General features: G+C 36.9%; 1 protein-coding gene across 5 annotated transcripts in view; it reads left to right on the top strand.

Moving 5' to 3' along the window:
- CNOT2 (CCR4-NOT transcription complex subunit 2) overlaps nucleotides 1-19,951 on the top strand; it is an 85,056-nt gene that overhangs the window by 28,921 nt on the left and 36,184 nt on the right. For 2 of the 5 annotated variants that reach the window (XM_053977972.1, XM_053977968.1), the window contains exon 2: nucleotides 3,205-3,277. The exons of 2 other annotated variants lie outside the window; for them this stretch is intronic. The gene's annotated coding sequence lies outside the window, so the exon portion shown is untranslated. Of the gene's footprint in view, nucleotides 1-3,204; nucleotides 3,278-16,043; nucleotides 16,068-19,951 lie in introns of those variants that run through there. One more of the 5 variants, XM_053977971.1, reaches the window with a different exon arrangement.

Below are 19,951 nucleotides of genomic sequence, written 5' to 3'. Positions count from 1 at the left end.
GAAAATGGAATTGACAGTATTGTTATAAAGGTTTGAATAAAAGGGTTTTTAGGAAGCTGGCATGTATTTGGTCAGATGCTGGGGATAGGTTCCTCAGGGAGGCTGTATAAGGGCTCTCATGGGTTTGAGAGCCATTTAATGATACTGTTAGATAGTAGATATAGTTCCTACCTTCAGGAGAACTGAAAGCTCAGGAGCCAGAAGCTACCATGCAGGATATGGCAGCAACTACTCCTCTTGAGTGCAAGGTATCTCTTTGCTAGGGAGAATCTCACGTTTCCTGCAAAATTTTTAATCAAGTTAACATCTGATTTGGAAGAGAAGAATAGTTTGATGCACAGCCTTTGGGCTGAAGAATTCTCCTTTCCTATAAAACACAGAAAATGTGGTGAAATTAGGGTGATTTTGATGGGAATAGTTTGTGTTTGTAGAGATGAAATAGACTAATATTTGGATAAGCATGTTGTCTTCTTAATATAACATTATTTACATATGTAACAAAATAATCAAGTTTGGCATTTTCTCATTGAAAAGGTATTGATTTCCAATTTGGTTTGGCTATAGTGCTCTCAAGTCTTACCTATTTTGGTACTTGAGTAGAGTCCCACTCGTGCTTTATCAATCCCTGTCTTAGGGATGATGAGACTGGAGTGCTGTGGAATTTCAGCAATACTGTTTTAATTGGTTGGTAAAGTTCACATTGTAACGGTGTGAGATGCCTTTCTTCCTTGGAGCTGAACAAAAGGCTACTTTCGTGTAGTTGTTTGATGCTTTCAAGAGAGGAGAAGGAGGAGCTGAGTGAAACCCAGCTTCCTGTGTGACACTGCCTAGAGAGGCTTTGCAACCCAAGCCCTTTCCCTTTCTGCAAGGCAAAGGAGCAGTCTAGATTTGTGTTGGAATTAATGACACTTTAGGGTTTATACCCTGATACCAGTTGCTTATGCTGTGATTAAGTTTGTCATATCTGATCAGGAAAGGAATGTAACCCTTTCTCTCTAATTTCTCTTACGACTTCATTGTTATTTGCATGCCAGCTATGGTGCATGCTTCCATCAGTATGTTTATAAGACTCATTGACAGAGGCTATTCCATGTATAGCAAGTCTGAACTTAATGTAATAAATAAATGTAGTAGTCTTAATGATTACAGTGTTAGAAGAAATACTTGATACTGTTAAGTGTAAGGATGCTAGAATTAAAATCGTAGCATTTTAAGGCAAGTAAAGAAAGCACAGTTAGGGAGTGTGAGGTGAATGTAGAATCTACCCAGAAGGGAGTTGAGGAAGCTGTGAAGTTTTATGTCCTACACGTTGAAGCTCCTGAAGGATCCAGTCCCTTTCCAGGCAGAAGGATTGTTCCTGTGAGACTTAGGTGGTACAATTTGTACTTTTTATAGCCAATGAAGTTATTATAGAAATCTCTTCCAAAAAAAAAGAAACCTATGGGTTTTCCATGGTATTTGATACCACCTCCATTTTGTCAGATGAAGAGCCAGCTATCAGACACATCCTTATATCCAGCAGTGCCAAGTTCTACTTGCTTTGGGCAGCGGTACTGCTCTTTGCTAGTGCTGGTGAAGGGAGACTGTCTCTGGATTATCTGGTTATATGACTTGAGAGGCCAGGTTCATTTGCAGAACCAGAGGCATATGAAACTTTTATGCTGGCTTTTTGGTGGTGTATGTTGACTTTGCAGCCTTTGTAAATGGAAGGAGTAAGACAGCAACTTGTCTGCTGTCCTGCTGTTTCTTTGCTGGATGTGATGAGGCTGAGTGTGCTGCTGTACAGTGGTGTGCCAACATTGGAGACAACAGCCTGTCCTGCTTTTCTTCCTCCCATTGCCCCACTGTTGCCAAACTGGGTTGTGTTGCATGGTGCACTGGACCTGGGGCTGTGCTTGAATTGCTCAGGGACCACAGGGCTGACTGCTGTGGACCTGGGCAACTTGGTTGCTTTTTTCAGGCTTTCTTCTAGGCTGTGTTTGGTGGTAGCCTTCTTGAAAGGGCCCCTACAGTGTCAGTGCTTCAGGAGTGATTTCACTGAAGTGTTTTGGTTGAATGGCTTAAAAATTTTTGCAGAATAAGTATGTCCAAATTAGTTAGCAAAGGTACTTTGAAATGTTGCCACTTTTCTGAGATAAAGAACTGTACGAAAGTATTGTGAGAAGGGATAATGCAAAATGCTTGGTGGAGTTCTACCATGCAGCTGCAGGACCCACACCTGGTTGTGTTATGCCTCTTCTGGGCATCTGTCTTACAGTGCTCTTTGGCTTTCTGGTGAAAAACAAATTACAATTTTGTGGTTGTGTGCAACAGCAGGTTCCTTCTCTAGACCCTGAAAGGTCACCATCTGCTTTCCCGATTGCTTTTTGGTAATCTTTTGTTTTCTGTTTGTTTGTTTATTTTTAATTCTTTTTCATTTTTCTTTCCATTATTTTCTCAGTAAACTAAGTTTTCTGTTGGGGGTTGTTTTGGTTTTCCTTCTTCTCCTTTGGATTTGAAAATAGGGATTCTACACTTTCAGCTTCTGGTTTTGTCTTTCCAGTCATCTCTGAAAACTATAGGTTCATGAATTTGAACTTGTTCTTTTGCTATCCCAAGCACTGGGTTTGGAAGCATTTATTTTTGTAAGGAGGAAAAGTTCCCTGTAAGGTAGATAATAGAAGGAGTTGTCAGTATTTAAGTTCTGTTTGGGTTAGCAGAGGATAAATTACATACAGTTAAAAATAACTTCAGGGCCATTTGTGATTTCTTATGTGGTTTTCTTACATGGCAAATCTGTATTACTAGAATAACTTGTCTGTACAAGATCAAGGCATCTATGGCTTTGTGTTTGGAGAAAGGGTCTCTAGATACTATAGATCTAGATCTCTGCAGCCTTTAATTTTTTTTTTTTCTAGGAAAAAAGACACCAGTACCTACTGCTGAGCCATCTTTTTCCTAAATCTTCAAGCGAGTAATAATTTTGTTTTTAAAATTAAATTCCTCTAGTTAATGACTTTTACTTTGCTTTGAGTGTGATTATTGTTTTTTATGGCATTTAGATTTTGCTTTAAAACTATTCAGAACCTTTTTAGTTTATTTCATTTTATTTTCAGTGTATAAAATATTTTCAAATGGATTTTTTCCTGTTTATGGAAGAATAGGACTTGTAAAGTTGGAAGATAACAATATACTTTACTAATCTACTATCTACTTCATTTACAGGAAGCAGTCATCGGTCAAAATTTACTTACCTGAGCAGACACAAAAAATTAATGGGCAAAAGTACAGTGTGTAGGTACGTTGCAATTTTCAGTGTACTTAAGGTTCTTTGAAGAGAACCTTATTCTAAGGGAACGGGATTAGCTCTCAAAATGTAAGATTTTGGGTTTTAAAATATTTTGGTAGTAGATTCATGTTGAAGGAACTGGCTTCGAAGTATATTAATGTGTTCCTTACCTTTTTGAGTTTTTATTAAAAAGTGAGATGGAATGGTGTATATATGCATGTGAGTGGCCAAGAGAAATTTTTTTAAGTCTACATGTACTTTAAAAATTATTGGAAATACTTTTCTTTAATATTTGTAAACACAGTGTTCCCAAAAGTGACAGTCTTCCCAAATTTGAATATTACCAATTTATAAAGTGGAATAACATCTTTAGTTTTTGTTGAATGGTGTGTTACTGCATTCAGTGCATTGAAACATAGTGCAATAATTGTTACACTTCAGTATCATTTACTGTAGTCTGTAATCATAACAAAAGTTAGTCAAGGTTCTGTGATTGTAAGTTTGCAGCAGCTTTACCACACAGTGAGTGGTTGAGTTCTACATTTTGGAATATGAATAAGAAACACGTTTTATTTATCCCCTTAAAAAAAAAAAAAACCTTCATATTAACAGTCTGCTTTACACATAAACATTATTTAGAATCCCTAGTGTTCCTTCAGCTGAAATGGCAAAGACTAGAAAGATCTATGAAAAACCCCCTGGGTTTTGCTTTTACAGAAATGTATGTTGTTAATAATAGTATGAAATACTTCGGGATAGCATTGCATTTAATTGAATAAAATCATCTTAGAAGATGAAAGGTTCAATTTCAGGACTGTTTTGGTTTTTGTTTTAACATCAATAAGTAGAATTTCAGTGGCTTTGTTTTTTATTGCAAGTCTCAAACTGTGGTGCTATGCAGCATAGCCAGTTTTTATATTTATGGCCTAAACATAGAGTAGGAAGGAGGTGACGTTTCTAAATTAGGTATTATGCCATTTTAAATGTAAAATTTGTTACGTTCTTGTGAATTAGGAAGGGATTTGGGTGGACTGGACTCTGTGGGTTAGTAAAAGCTGACAAATTATTGGGGAAAAAAGTGAACATGATAAATCATGAAGTTAAAAACAGATGAGTTAGCTTTGGGGTTTTGCCAAATTGCATTTGAAAGTAGCATGGTCACGTTCCCAGGAACATGTCATGACATGCTTAGGATTCATTAAGCTAAGATGAGCAGAAATATCAAAACCTCAAGAATAGCTTGCTTTTGTGATTACTGTTTTACGTTTTGGCAATGTGTTTGAATTTAATGATACACTCTGGAAAGTCCCAGAAGTGATTTTGAAGAATTCTTCCTTTCTGTTGTCATGTGTTGTTTGTTATGCTCAGTTGGCATGGATTGGTTTCTTGTACCTCAGGGTAATTTATCAATGTGTTCCTTTTTCATCCAAGATAGTCTCCAGATTGTTTTGGCTTTCCTAGAGCAAGGGAGAGTAGGTAGTCTACCATTAGGGACTCTGGCTTTCACCAATAGTTTCTAAAAATTATCTTTGTGGCAGTGTGTTTCTCCTTAGTCTCCCATGTAGTGCTTAAGCTGAGACCAGAGAAGCCTGTGGTGTGGAATTGCAGTTCCTTGTGCAGGTGAGAGCCAGTGTTTAAAGTGCAGCAATGGTGTGTGCAGACTGGTAACCAGGAGTTTGAAAAGTTGTAGTTACAGATATCCTTGGTATCAGGATGACAAAAGTTGTCCTGACTTAGTTGCTGTGATAAGGAAAGCAGATGAGTGTTCTCATTCATGAATTTATATATTCTGAACCAGGCAGTAGGATCCCTTCTTAAAGCCAGTAGTGCTTGAGACACATGCAGGTACCAGGGTAGGAGGAATAAGGACTAGCAGAGCTTAAGAGCCCCATGGGATATGATTCAGCTTATTTAAATTTGGACTAGATCTGATACTTCATGAAGCAGTACCAGACAGACCTGTTTTGAAAAACTGGATCCACAGATGAAAAGTCATTCATTTATTGAGAGTAATCTTCAGCTTTGTTCTTTCTGAAGCATTATAATGAGTTTGCCTTGTAAAGGAAACCTTCTTTGGTTGAGTACATCTATATCCATGTTGTCTCTCATTTCCAGTCCAGCACTTTTAGTACCAAGGAATTTTAAAGAAGCCTGTCATCCAAGACTGTATGTTTTACTTCCTTTAAAAGTAGGTATTTTAGAATAGGACTTAGAACTGACAGATGCTTTTGTAAGAACATTTTCAGATGTAGATTTTTGTTTGTATTAAATCCTTTGTTGATTTGAACAAGAATGCGAAAGTTGTATTTCAGAGCCCCTGATTCAGAAAAGTTTGTCCCTATGAACATATATGGGAAGAGGGAGCAAACTGTTAAGTTCTACTTATATTAAAGTGCAAGGCCAGTTATAAAATTTAGTAATGTTTACGGAAAGGGATTGGAAAATTGCTGTAGACAACCACATGCATACTTTGCTCTTGATGAGAAGAAATTCAGAAACATCAGTACAGAGTAGAAGATCAGATAAGTACTGGAAGTCACAAAGTTCCCAGAGGGACTTCTGTCTTTCTCCTAACTAGGCTAAGTCACGGCTCTTCTTCCTTGTTTGTTGGATCACTATAAATAATTGATATTTAAAATAATTTTTCATCTGAAATTCACCAATGTTTTAAGAAAGTAGGCTGTTAACCTGTAAAACAATAACAAAAGGGGAAAAATTGAACTAACCAAGGACACACTTTCTAGAAAATTTTTAATTTCAATCTTTTGTCAGTTAATTTGACTTAGACTTCACAGGAAGCCCATAGAAATGAATGCACAAAGGATTCAGAGAATAATTTCAAAGTGCACAAAGCCGTAGTATAGTGAAAGTCTTTGTGGAATTAATTTTTTTGTAAATAACCTGAAATGTAGAAACTTGTAAGTCCTTTTTAAAAGAAAATTTACCACTCCTTAATTTTATCTGCTTAACTAAAGCCATGCATTCCCAAACTAGCTATCTAAGCATTTAATCTAAAGTTTAACAAATTTATCTTTATTAACAAAAAAAGGCGCTTCAGATCATGCATCTTTTCTCTCTATGTTCTTTATACAGAGAAGAACATTTTTCATGTTTCATGTCTTCAACATCTTTCATGTCTTGCTGACAGATTGTTTTCTTTTAGTGTTTTTGAATCATTAATTAACAAGCATTTGTCAATATTTTGTTCTTTTCAATTGAAATTTTAGACTGGGGGTTATTGTTTGACCTTATGTGAGAAGCGTGCAGGTAACAATAGTTAAGATCTTTAAGTACCCATGGATTTATTAGGGTTTTATTGTCATTTTTTCCCAGTGAAAAGACAATTGAGCAAATAAAGAAAACCATGCCCAGATGCTGGGTGCCAAGTGGCATTCTGTGCAGGGGAAGTGGGGTGGTGCATGTGGTTACTCCCCTTGGCTGTGCTCTTGCTCCTGTCCCAGAGGTGTCTGTACTTGCTGTAGGGATGGTTGGACAAAGTATTGTAGGAAATCCTGTTGAACTTCAGTATAACCTACCAGAAGTAAATCGGTGGTACCTCAGTTGCTACTTGTGTTTGCAGCTTGTCAGCAGTCCTTGTGGAACAGGCATGATGGAAAAATTTAGGATGGCAACTTCACTGGTCACCCTAGTTCAATTTTACCATCACAGATGATCATTTACTTACTATACTTGCTTAATAGTGTTTTCCATCATACAAGAATTCATCCTTTTGATAAAGTGAATATGGACAACAGGGTGCTTGCCTTGATCTTCCGATACAGTTTCTTGGCTATTAAGATACTGTAAATTGGGGCTGTGTCTATTACATTGTCCCGCCTGCTATGGCATAGTGTAACCATGGCTGTAACCACACAGCTGGACCAAGAACACAGATGGCTGAAAACTTAAGGAGCCAGCCAGGAGCAGGACTGTGACAGTAGGCTTCACTGCTGTGAAACATTATGCCTTGTGAAAATTCTGCTTGGTGATGATTGAAACTGTAGTAAATATTTCGTTATGAAACACAAAATCTTCCTATTCAAAGCCTTAGTATAAAAATTATATTCTTAATGTAAGAATTGTCCATTGAATGTATAGGTTTCTCTCTGGCACTTCAAAATCCAAAAAGCTTGCTTATCATTAAAATTTTGTAGTGGTAGCCTGTAGTGAACCATGGTTATGTGTTTGTATTCTACCTTCCCTGTAAGTGACTTACTGTGACTTTTAAACTAATTTTAAAATATCCTCAATAACCTTATTTTCAAAGAATGTTTTGATAGTTAAGTGAATAGCATTCTACCAGCTATCTGTAGTATATCTGGTTTTCCTTGTTCTGCTTTCAAAGCTTTTGTTAGGTGTTCAATTTATTGAATTATCTAGACTTTTCTTTGCAGTTGCTTAAAATAATTAATGTCAGTACTTTAGAAGTAGTAGATCTTCCTTTCCAGAGATCTCCAGTATTAGAAGCAACTGGTTTGTGTGCATTAGAATTTGTTAGATAGCTGTTTAAGTTCAAATTCTTTTTAAAAAATCATGTATTTGTGGCTGATTCTTTTTCTGTGTTTCACTTAGATGTGGGCGATATAGTCTTGTCAAGGTTTTTTTCTATTAATAAGCAAAAAGCTTTTGATGTATGATATATATCTAGTCTCTATATGAAATACATATTTTTGGCTCTTTTATACTTACCTGTATACGTCAATAATACTGCCATTTCTGAACTAGTTTGAAGATAAATTCTGGTCAGAGCTAAGAAAACATACTTTTTCGTGTGTGGCTAGGTTTGAGGAGTTACAAATTGTGCGCCATGCTTACTCTATAGGCTGTTCTTTTGTGCTGCCTCTGGGAACATTATTCTTCATAGCAATAAGCATTTGGGTAAGTTCTCTTTTAAAAAGGGGGGAAGGGTTAACAAAAGCTGCAAGGAATGTATTTAACAGAAAAAACTTACGGCACCACAGAGATACATAAACAATTTTTTTAAAAATTACAGTATTGTAAACAATTTTTTAAAAAATGACAGTATCGAAGGAGATCAAACACAAAGAAGACTTCAGTATTTGTAAGCACTTTTGACATTTGCAGTTTTTGAGAGCTAGTTACTGTACAATTTGGTCACTTAAAGAGAGCTGCAGTATCTGGGTGGTATTTTGTTTAAATTAAGAATAACTATAAACTTATGCAACATGTAGCTGCCTCCAGTTATCTGGTATATAGGTCCATGATGAAATGTATCACCCTCCATATTCCTGCCAGCCTGATGCTAAGAGAAAGACATATTCATGACTTTACTGTATTCATTTAGATTTTGAAAATATGGTAAAGAAATTAGTTTTTATCTTTCCTGAACAAGATTTATATCAGGAACAATGTTTCTTTTTAATACAAAACTTCTAAGATTCTGCTTCAAAATTGTGCAAGCCAGGGAGGGCAGGAAAGGGATTGTATCACTCAGGAAGCAAAAACTTCTTTCAGGACTTGGCTGACTCTGAGAATACTTCAAAGAATTTGGCATCAGATTGTGGTGTAGTGATTTAAATTGTGTGCTTTCTCCATCTACAATACTGGTAAAATATGTTAAGACTAAAATTCATTTGAGTGTTTTGCTATTGCAAGTTTAGCTGAAAGTGAAGTAATGCTGCTGGTCAGGATAACTTCTCAATGTTGTGAAATCAGAAGTAGGAACTCTGAGCAAAGTGTATACATTAGCTGAAGATTGAAGATTGAGAAGTCCCAATTTCAGTAAATGTACTCTTTTAATGGGAATGAGACCAGAATAATGGGAAGCAATGCGTATTGGTTGTTTTACCAGGCTGTTGAGGCACTACTAACTGTTGCTGTTCTGGAACTCTATATGCAACTGTTCTCTGAGAAACTGTGAGGAAGGTATGAGATGGAGGAGACCATCCCATGTCTGGGGCTTGGGCCAGGTCTCAGCAACATTTGCAGTCTCAGCTTAGACTGCCAATTTGAGATAGCTCTGTTTAAAATGTGGCGTAAAGTCTGTTCATTCCAAGAAGAGTTACTTTTAATTTAAAACTGGTATGTTATTTCAGTTTCTGATATTTGAACAAAGTTTACAGCATAAAGCCAGATTTTTACAATATGGAAGTCTGACTAAAGTCCACATGCATAAATTGAGAGGGTGCATAGCTAGTCTAATTCAAATTTTGACAGCTTTAATGGACAACAGAGTGATTGCAGTGGTTTAAATTAAAAGTGTGGAAGATTAGTACAGTGGAAAGGCATGATAGGTGCATTTACCACTTCCTTAATTTTACTTGTTGATTGCATTTGTGATAGTGTGGTAGGGAGCTCACTCTGATTTATCTTTTCCACTGTGGAGTAGTATCACTTAAATAATGAGAAATGATGAGGAATTGCAGTTCAGAAATTTAAAGTCTTAAATAATTCCAGTACTTTTCCATTATCTTTTTAAAAATATCAGCAAATTTTTTTAAGACTGGTTTGGCCTTGTACTTCAGGTATGATGTAAAAACATTCAAAGTTGTTTTGTCATACTTTATTTTATGTCTGGTACAGCTGTAATCACAACATAGCCTGGCTGTAATCACAACATAGCCTGGCTGTGTAATCGGAAGGTTGCAAGAAACAGGCCCTGGAATATGTAGGAAGCATCTGAAGAGTTTCATTTAATAAAAGCCACAGTAAATAAATAACCAAAGGGTAAAAGTTAGTAATTTTGACTTGAATTTTTTCATTTGCCCTGTAGAGTCACAGAGTTGTGAGTATGTTTTAGGAGAACACTTCAAAAACCCATAAATGAATTTAACTTCAACATGTCTGTGCTCCTGGGAAGTGTTTCTGCTTTTGCAGACTGTAACATTAGTCTGGAGAAGGAGTCAGTGAGAGGCAGGTATGCTGCCAGGAGGTTGTGTCAGCTCATAAAATACTTCTTTTCCTTCAAGGATTCAATATATTAAACATACTTAATGTTTTGAATTTTCCAGTTGTATTTTAAAGTAAGACAAGATGTTTGATGTGCTGTGTGTTGGCCAGAAATATTCTCAGCTCTTTCTATTTTTAAAGTACCTCCAGGAGGAAAAAAAAAAAAAAGCCCAAACCAAAGGGAAACCTGTATTTCTTAAAATTCAGCTTAAATTAAAAAGGCTGTTATTACCTCTTTCCTGAGGTGCTTCAAACAAATTGTTAGTGGCTTACATTAAATACTGTATGTGTGAATGTACTGATAGAAGATAAAAAGTAGTGGCTCTCTTATTCAGTTAAGATTTATCTACCTTGTGCTCTCTGTACAACCCCCCCCCCCCCCCAACCCCGAACCACCAACCCCCACCTTGGCAGAAGCTGGAGTAGAAATGGGTCTGTAGTAGTAGTGATTTATTTAATGTCAACAAACTCCATCAGAGTAATGGAAGGAAAAAATACTCTTTTACTCTCTTAATCATGCTGCACATCTCACTGAAAAGTGCTTAACTGCAGGAAATGCTCAGGAAAGCAGGGCTTATTTAAAATACAGTATTTTAGATTAACCAAACATGAAAGTTTTGACTCTGTCCAGGGAGAAATAGGAAGGGAGTGCAGCTATCTTAAAAAGTTAGTGGAATTGGAACTATGCTAAAAAAAAAAAAAAAAAACAAACAACAAAAGAACAAAAAAAACCCCTGCACTATTCCTGGAAAGAGGAGCCTGTTCAAAATCATTGTGGAAATGTCCCAGTTGGAATAATGGTTGCCCGTTTAGCTGAAGCACAGATGCAGAAATCTAGCCACCTGGCTGAGAGTATCAGCTGAAAGCAAATAAAAAGTCAAAGGAGCCTGTTCTTTAATTGTTTATTCTTCTCATACAATAAATGAGATTTGGCATGATGAAAACATATAAATCATGTGATTATGAACCAAAATTGAATTAACACTTCAGAGTTCTTTTTTTCCATTTGGTTTACAAGCTTTCATCTGCATGTCTGTTATATAGTGCAAAAGTTTTTAAATAGTAAATGAATCAACAAAAAACAGTGTCCAGTGAACAGATGCAGAATACCTGATAGGTACTGTGACACACATCATCTAATAAGACTTAATATTTTGTAGGAATACAGATCTAGAAAGCTTATCAATGGGCATTTTTGCTTTCAACTGATTTGGGTGTGTAGGAAGTGTTAAATTACTTGAACAGTATGTAAGGTAGTGACTGCAGAGATAGCTGGAGGCACTCAGCAGATGAAACTCTGTCAGATTGGCTTAGGTGTCATGTAAAGGACCACAATAAGGTTAAGAGAAATGGGGAAAAAACTACTCTCCCAGCAATAGAGCAGGCATGTGGTAATGGTACTTGCTCACTGACAAGCATATCAACACTGTCCTTGCAACCATCTTCCCTTGCCTGTGAGGCCCAGCTGACCTTCATGTTTCCAACTCATCCACTCCCATCCCCGTGCTACCACCTCCTGCCCTGACAGTGTCCTTGATGCAGGCTGTTTTTACTTTTGATCCCCTGGAGGGATACAGCCTCCCTAAAATCTGAGAGTGTTGTTTCCTCTTTCCTCACCACTAGTTTTCCTTGTAAAAATTTCTGATTTTATTGTAAATGTTTGCGTATTAACTCAACCAGGGTGGGTTTTTTTGTTTGTTTTTTTGGGTTTTTTTGTTTGTGTTTGTTTGTTTGTTTTTGTTGGTTTTTGGGTTTTTTTGTTTGTTTTGGTTTTGTTTTGTTTTGATAGCTTCTTAGAGGATTCATCAACATAAAAGGTTTTTGAGCTGCGCCTTATAATGAAACCTTCGTATCATTTCTTGATACTGGGAGCACTTACCTGTGCTAAGTCAGACTACAGTGCTGGCTTAGAGTAGATGAGGACCTGATTTGTTTTCCAGTTTAAGCTGTGTTGGTCCATTTGTGCATTGTCTGAGTTGTCTGTTGTTTATGGAAAATATTTTTGAACAGCTGTGAGCGATACCAAACATCAGAGGTAGCAAAGTATGTCATGCTGATATCAAAGCTGTAAAGTTGATAGAGAAAAAATACTTTAGCACTGCAGCTCTCTTAATTGTGAAGCTGGTGTCCAAACTACTTAATCTTACTTAGTTAACTTTTGTTATAATTGCTATTAAAAAGTCTTTGTTTTTAATATGTGATGACTGTTAAACACCAGTGATGAGTGAAAAGTCTTAAAAGTGTTTTTCTTCTCCCAGAACTGTTCTAAGCTTTTTATCAGAAGTCTTACTGTGTTTCTTTGTATTTTTGAACATATTTGACCTGTCTGGGATTCAATGAGTTAAGATGCTGGAATTCCAAACTTGGCTTATGGCCTGTCTGATTATCACTTAACCTGCTTAGCTCCCTTCATAGGAGTGCATTTATGTCCCTTAAGAATCTTTTCTCTGCTACGTGCCCATACATGTGTCTCAAAACATGAATTGAACAACTGCCCTGTTTTGGTGCATTCTAGCAGAGGGGAGAGTACTTACCTAAAGAGAGGACCAATACTCTGAGGTCAGAATGGTATGTCCCTGGTAAAATCCCATTTTCTGTTGCCAATACAAGACGCAGCAAATTTTTTGAGACACAAGCTTTTTATTCCCTCTATATGCTTTGCCTTATCTTGGCATCCCTCTTTGAATTTTCAGGTGAGGTTACTTATAACAAGTTCTATGGCTTACTTCATACAGAAATGAGTTTTTAGAGTAGGAAGTGCAAACTTCTTTGAACTAGTGGCTTTGGTCACAATTTCCTTTTTTGCTTCCATGAGAAATTTATAGAATCTATCACATTTCTAAGTAATTCAGAACAATGTGCATGTGCTTAGTGTGATTTTACTTTATGGGTTCATTTCTCCAGTTACATTATCCTTTCAGCTTTCAGACTGCACATGCATCATGTAAATTTGGCCGTATGCAGAGTTTGCTGCAACAGAATTTTGCTGAACACAGAAGTTGCATGTTTATCAATTTGCTCTGAGGATCACAGTGTTTAAGAAAATGCCATGTTCTAACTTCTTTCTCTGGAGCCTGGAGGAAATGGTAGGATTTTGTTATATCTGAAGAACTTAATGTTTTAGGGATTTTCTGATCTTCTAAAGCTGGGCTTCACAATTTTATATGCTCTACTAAGGTAGTCTCCAGAGGGTATCTGAGTAGATCTAGAATTTCTAATTGGGTAAAGTGTCTTTTTATTTATTTTTTAAAAGAATGTGCCACAAAGCAACAAAAAAAGCAAGCCCAGGTATGAAACTAGAAATAAAATTCAAATAGATGAACTTGCTGAATAAGAGGTTATCTTATTCTGATTTGTTATAAAAGGGAAATTTCTGAAAAAAACCTGAACTTGTTGTGTCAACAGTGAAATACTTAAAAGCAATAATGCATCTCATATGGCAAACTGCAATGTTTTTCAATTACAGAATCAATTTTTAGTTTAAACTGCAAGTAGTTTTCAACCAGTATGTCTCTGAATTACGTAATAGGATGAGTCAAATGTTACCAAGGTAGGAAAGTGCCATTCTGATACCTTCCAATGGCTGTTTTTTATTATGGCTGCGGTGTAAAATAGTGGTTGAGAGAAACTCACAAAACAAATTTTTGAGGAGCCAGGAAAAGGGTCACTGTAGTAATACATTTATTATGAGGTTATTTGAAGATATTTAATTATCTTTCTGGAATAGAATTTTGAGGTTTTTTGTTTATTTATTTACAGACTTCGCAGCTGAATTTCTCCTAAGATTCACCCATTCCTACATTAGCCAAGTACCAGTTTTTATAGGAAAAGTTTATTTTTATAATAATATCAGACAAGTAGTCATTGTTCCCAATGGACAATATTCCTTAAACCATGGCCTTGACAAGAAAATACAGCTGTGTGTTTTACAATATGTGTGTGGGTGTGCAGATGTCTGTGGTAGTGAGGACTTGTGATTTCATTGCCATGTCTACAGAGGAGACGCATTCTTCCTTCTCAGGTTATGTCAATTGACTAAGGTGGAATGCATGTCCTAATTTCTCCTCAAACTGCTCGATGTAGTGCGAGTTTGTTTGCCCTTGTCACTTCTTCATATCTGTTGCTGCCTTTCTTGTGTTTGAAGTCTTTCTTGTATGTGTTTGGATTTTGTTGAATGGTCTGTCAGAAGATTATTTTCTTTATGAGTATAACTCATTGATCAGACCCATAAAAGGCATGCAGCTTAAAGAGAAGTCATATCCCAAACTTCTGTTGGTTGCTAATATATTCCAAGTGTTGTGTCTGTACCAGGAGGAGAACCTGCAAGACTTTGTCCCAGGATGGGCATGGTGTCCACCATGTTACAGGACAAAATGGAGTTTCTTATAATCACAGTTTTCAAGTTCAGCTTTAGTAATTTCAGTATTGGTTTATTCTTATTTTAATGTAGGATAGTTTTTCCTACTCCTCCTGTGCTATTTCAGGAGTGTTTTAAAATGTTTATTTCATAAGAGTTAAAGATGGTTAACAACAGTTAGGATGTTGATCTTGTTCAGGAGAATTTCTGTGGCTTGTTTGCTGTTAGGGACTGCCATTTCTTGGATATAGTTTATATGCAGCATAGATTCACAGTTTTAGTATAGCTTTTGAAAGCATTATCATACTTCATAGAATACTTGTAAAACTTCACCCTGTAGGTGATTGTTCTTGATAATATGAGTGGAGGGTAGTCTAAAATCATAACTATATGTCCTTTATTTCTTTGATGCTCAAAATTTTTTGTGGAGTTCTTGCGTTTAGGTTGCTGTGCATCTTGTCTGTCATAGTTACTCTTTGAGAAGGAAGACTATGCAGTGTTTTAAGGAGATCAGTTGCATCTTCAACTACTCAGAGACTTGACCTGTGTAAGTCTGTAATTGCTGGTATTTTCTACAGTGCTGTGTAAATTTGGAAAATAATCAATTTTTCATATGACACAAGTACCTGAAGTTTATTCTAAAGGCTGTCCAACTGCAAAGTTTTTTGACAGATTTGTCTCTCATTTTGTGGTCGTCTTTTAGTCTTCCATGTTTGAGATTGAAACTTGAAGACTGACATAACCTAAAAGAATATGAAGCCAGCTGTTAAAGATCACAGAATCATTAGGGTTGGAAGGAACTTCTGGAAATCATCTAGACCAACCCTCTGCCAAGCCAGAGTCACCCAGAAACAAAACATGAACAAAATACCTATTATACTACTGTATTCTTACAATGGGTACAAAGCTGTGCCAGTATTAAGCTAATCAAGGAGGGAAAAAAACCCTTTTTAACAAAAAGAGAAATATAGTGAAATATTCAGTTTACCATGATGATGTTCTTTTGATACTACAAAGTTGTTTTTTGTTATCATAGCATAATCATAAAGTGTACTGGTAGAGGTTATCATTCACCTTGAAGAAGTAGACAGAGTGCAGTTATGAAATGAGAGAACAGAGGATCTCAGCTTCTGGTTTTGTTTTGTCTTTCAATGTAGAAAAGGAAATCTATTTCTACCAGTGTACTTTTCATATATTATTTTTAATAGCTTTAACTTATCACTAAAAGTTTGGGATTTGAATTTTTTTTTTGCATTTAGCAACTTGGTAATATATATTCTATTGTATATCAGTTCCACTTATGTTAAATAGGAATTATCTTTGACACTGAGAAATAGGACCATAAACTGTAGTAGTTTTTGCTACAAGTTGAATTTATGCTAGCAAACCAACTGATGGAATTCCAGATTCTGTATTTTGACTTAAATTGCAGGCTCATTTGGTGTTTCATGTGATTTTTGATAGGATTTTGAGAGACGCTTACTTCTCACTAAAAGGCTCATCAAGGGTCACTTTTGTAGATACTTCCAATGTGTAAGTATGTTATTTTCTGTGAAAACAGTGATTTGTGACAGAAAAGAAATACAGTAAATTATTGCCTTTGCTTATTAAAACCTAGGCAGCAACATCAGAAGCAATAGTATATAATTGGGTAGAAGCTCTGTAACATCAAACTGATATTACAAATTTTAATTTCTTCCATTTGGTGGTAGTGTGCCTACTGTAATCACTGGAGAGGCAGGAAAGGGAAGATACTGCTAGAATTCCTAAAATGGTTTATCTTTTTTTTTTTTTTCAACTTTTATTACTGTGTATAGTTTTAATCTCATGAAGATGATGAGTTTAATCAGTTGTAGTTCAATGTTGGTTTTTATACTGTATGGAAAATTAAAAGTATTAATTCTCCTGCAAGATTTTATAGTATCATCTTAGTTTAGATTTGGCTATGTTAATGGTGCGAGTGAACACTCCTTAGGCACTGCCTATAGTAACATGGCGAAACAAAAAATAAAATTAGTTTTCATTTTTTTAATAGTGTAATTTGCTTCAGGATGTTGAATTAACATCGATATACAGTCATAGAACTTCTTTAAGTACATTTTGAAGAAGATTTTCTTGCAGCTTGAGACAAAACTTTTAATAGTTTTTCATACAAATTCAGTTTCAATAAGATCTTTTCGGTTATTGGTAAGATATTTTTGTGTGCTGAATTATGCTATACTGCAGTATTCCTCCCAGTTAAAAATATTTACCTTTATATCTTTTTTAAAGTAAGTATTGATTGTTGTTCTGGGTTATTTTCTCACCTGAAGGATAAAGGTCAATGACCACAGCAAACTGGTTAGTAGATCCTTCAAGTTCATAACATTTGTACAGTGTTTCTAGTTCTCCTGTTGTTAGGAAATGTTCCACAGAAGAATTTAAAAGTCTTGCCAGGTTTCTGACTGCATTTTGCTTGATGCTAATGCTTGAAATTGTGAGTTTTAAACATAGAATCATAGAATGGCCTAGACTGGAAGGGGCCTTAAAGATTATCTATTTCCAGACCCCTGCCATAGCAGAGATGCTTTCCACTAGACCAGGTTGCTCGCAGCCCCATCCAGCCTGAAAACTCTGGGGATGGGGCACCTACAAGTTCTCTGGGCAGCCTATGCCAGTGCCTCATTACCCTCACAGTAAGGAATTTCTTGGTAACATTAATCTAAACATACTCGCTGTCAGTTTAAAACCATTTCCCTCTTGTCCTGTCAGTACATGATCCATATTTTATGTAGGCTCCCTTCAGTCACTGGAAGGCCATGATTAAAATACCCTCAAAAGTTCTCTTTTCCAGGCTGAATAATCTCATTTCTCTCAGCCTTTCCTCACAGAAGAGGTGCGCTCCATACCTGTAATCATCTTGGTGGCCCTTCTGTGGATTCATTCCATTAGGGTGATGTCCTTCCCATGCTAGGAACCCCAGAGCTGGATGCAGCTCTCCAGGTGGGGGGTCTCACTAGAACAGAGCAGAGGGGTAGAATCCCCTCCCTCGCCCTGCTGGCCATGCTGCTTTGGAGAGCCAAGATCCAATAGATGTTCTGGTCTGTGAGTGCGCACTCCTGGCACGTGTCCAGCCTCTCATTCATCAACACACCCAAGTCCTTCTTGGCAGGGCTGCTCTCGATCTGTTCATCCCCCAGCCTCTGTTGATACCAAGGGTTGCCCTGACCCAGGTGCAGCTTGTGCTTTGATAGAAGCACTTGTGTTCACTTGATCAGAAGTGGACATGGTTTGTGGCCACGTGTTTGGTGAGTTCTCTTAACTCCATCCTAATATGTAGTTCCTTCCCTTTCTTTCCTCTGTCACCATCAATATTTTCTAATAATATTTTGCATGGGACTACCAGTGGGAGTTATAAATACTTTTGCAACATTATGCTAAAGAATGAATTGACCTAAGTGCACTGTTTTTACATTTTTAATGAATGGTTACACTGCCAGTGTGTCTTGTACAACAGAGAACTGAGTTCCCACAGTAGAACAGGAAGAGTAATTAGAGGATTAGAAGGATCTGCATGATATTAGCCTGAGAGACAAGAACTCTGTGTGTAATAAAATTGCCATGCAATTGGCATACCACTTCTGTGAGATTGTGTTGGCATATGGGGGTGTGTGTGTGTATGTATATATATGAAAGAGGAACTGAAATACAAGAGCTGATTTCTACCTTTCTTCACCTTACCAGTCTAGACTCTGTACCTGAAGATCCAAAACCTCAGGTCACTGTTACTTTCCAAAGGGTTTAAGATCTATTTTTAAGGGCTTCATGAACTTTGCTGTATTTACTTTCATAGCTGATTGGGCAGCGATCTGTCAGTCTGTGAAAAGCGAGCTGCAGTCTCTGCATGAGGTTTCCCAGTGGCTTCTTGTCCTAGGAAATATGCAACTAAGTTCCATCTGCAGATCTGCCTGCATTTGGCACAGACCCAGTTATTCTCACACCTTTTTACAAAGAGTACCACAACAGTGTTTTTCCAATATCTGTGCATATGCTTGTAGCATGAGTGACTAATGAGTGTGTTAGTGAATACTGGAATAAGTTAACATGGATTGGAAGGTGCCTGCTGCTAACCTGGCAACAGTATGACACCATCACTGCATAAACCTGCTATAATATAGAAGTCTGCATGGGGATAAGTGCTCTGATTCAGAAGTCTGCCAGCCGTTTACTGTCACCAGTGACTATTGGGAAGGAGATAAATTGGCTGCTGGTTTTAGCTTCAGAATGAGCACAAAGTAAGCAACCTGGCTACTGCAGTTTATGTCTCTAATCCCAGTTCCTGCTCTTTCTTTTACTGGTTTTTAGCAGCTTGCCTCATGTTATTGTGCTGTTAGTTCTGTGACAGGGCTGGATAGTGGTGTGAATTGTACCACCACATTTCTCTGTTGTGATCTGTGCTGTGGTTCACCCTAAGAACAGGTGACAGCTCTTTCTAGTGGAGTGGAATCCTGTTAGGGGTGCTGGCAGTTGCCAGAATGCCCTCCAGTGCCTGTCCCACTTCCCTCAGTGGGAGTTTGGACAGCTTGGACACTGCATGTGATTGCTTCAGTTGGCAGCATTGAACAACACAAAATCACATACAGAAATGCTGCTGTGAGGAAGTGTCAGCAAAAAGTCTTTGAAGGTCTTCAGGGTAGTTGGGTGCAGTGATGAAGCTGGGTAGCAGACAGGAGCACTGTGGACTCCTCAGCCTTCCCCTCTTCCCCTACAGCTGCAGCCTGCTCTGTTTTCTCTGGAGTTCATCAGCACAGTTCTGTTAGGTGTCATGTATAAATATGGATTTCCAATTAAAAAAATAATATTTATCTAATTATTAGAAGTTTTCTTCATTTTCTTTCTTTATAACCATGCTCTTGTCAGACTCCATATTAATATCATCATACTTCATCAGTGTACAGGGAAGAGTCTTGATTAGTTTTTTGGGCTACTGTAATTTATGATTTTCAGTATAGAAAATAATCTTTTAGAAAGTTTGAATTTAGTGGAGAATTTAAAATATCTTTCAACTTTTCAGTAGGAAGACTATATTTGGACATACTAACTTTCTTGCAGCAGCTATAGACATACATTTTGAGAGCTCTGACCCACTCACTCCGAAATCTTTACGGTGCATATGTAGCCAGCCATGTGTAAACCTTTGCAGAAATAAGATCAAAATCTGCTAGGTCAAAGACAATAGTTTTATATAGCTCCTGTATTGTAGCTCAGGGTTTCTTATTACATTAGTACAATACCATGTATGCATAAGTGACTTGCTTTCTCTCACAATTCAGTTGTTATTCTGATGATGTATCACAAGAGAAGGTTATGTGGCAAAAAAATAAACCCTTTCTTATCCTAGGTATTGTTAAAGTAATACCAAAGAATTCCCTGGGACT

The sequence above is a fragment of the Vidua macroura genome, chromosome 5 (genome assembly GCF_024509145.1).
Source record: "Vidua macroura isolate BioBank_ID:100142 chromosome 5, ASM2450914v1, whole genome shotgun sequence".
NCBI classification, from domain to species: Eukaryota; Metazoa; Chordata; class Aves; order Passeriformes; family Viduidae; genus Vidua; species Vidua macroura.
The sequence above is the reverse complement of the archived record's forward strand: the minus strand, read 5'-3'. Positions and strand labels throughout refer to the sequence as shown.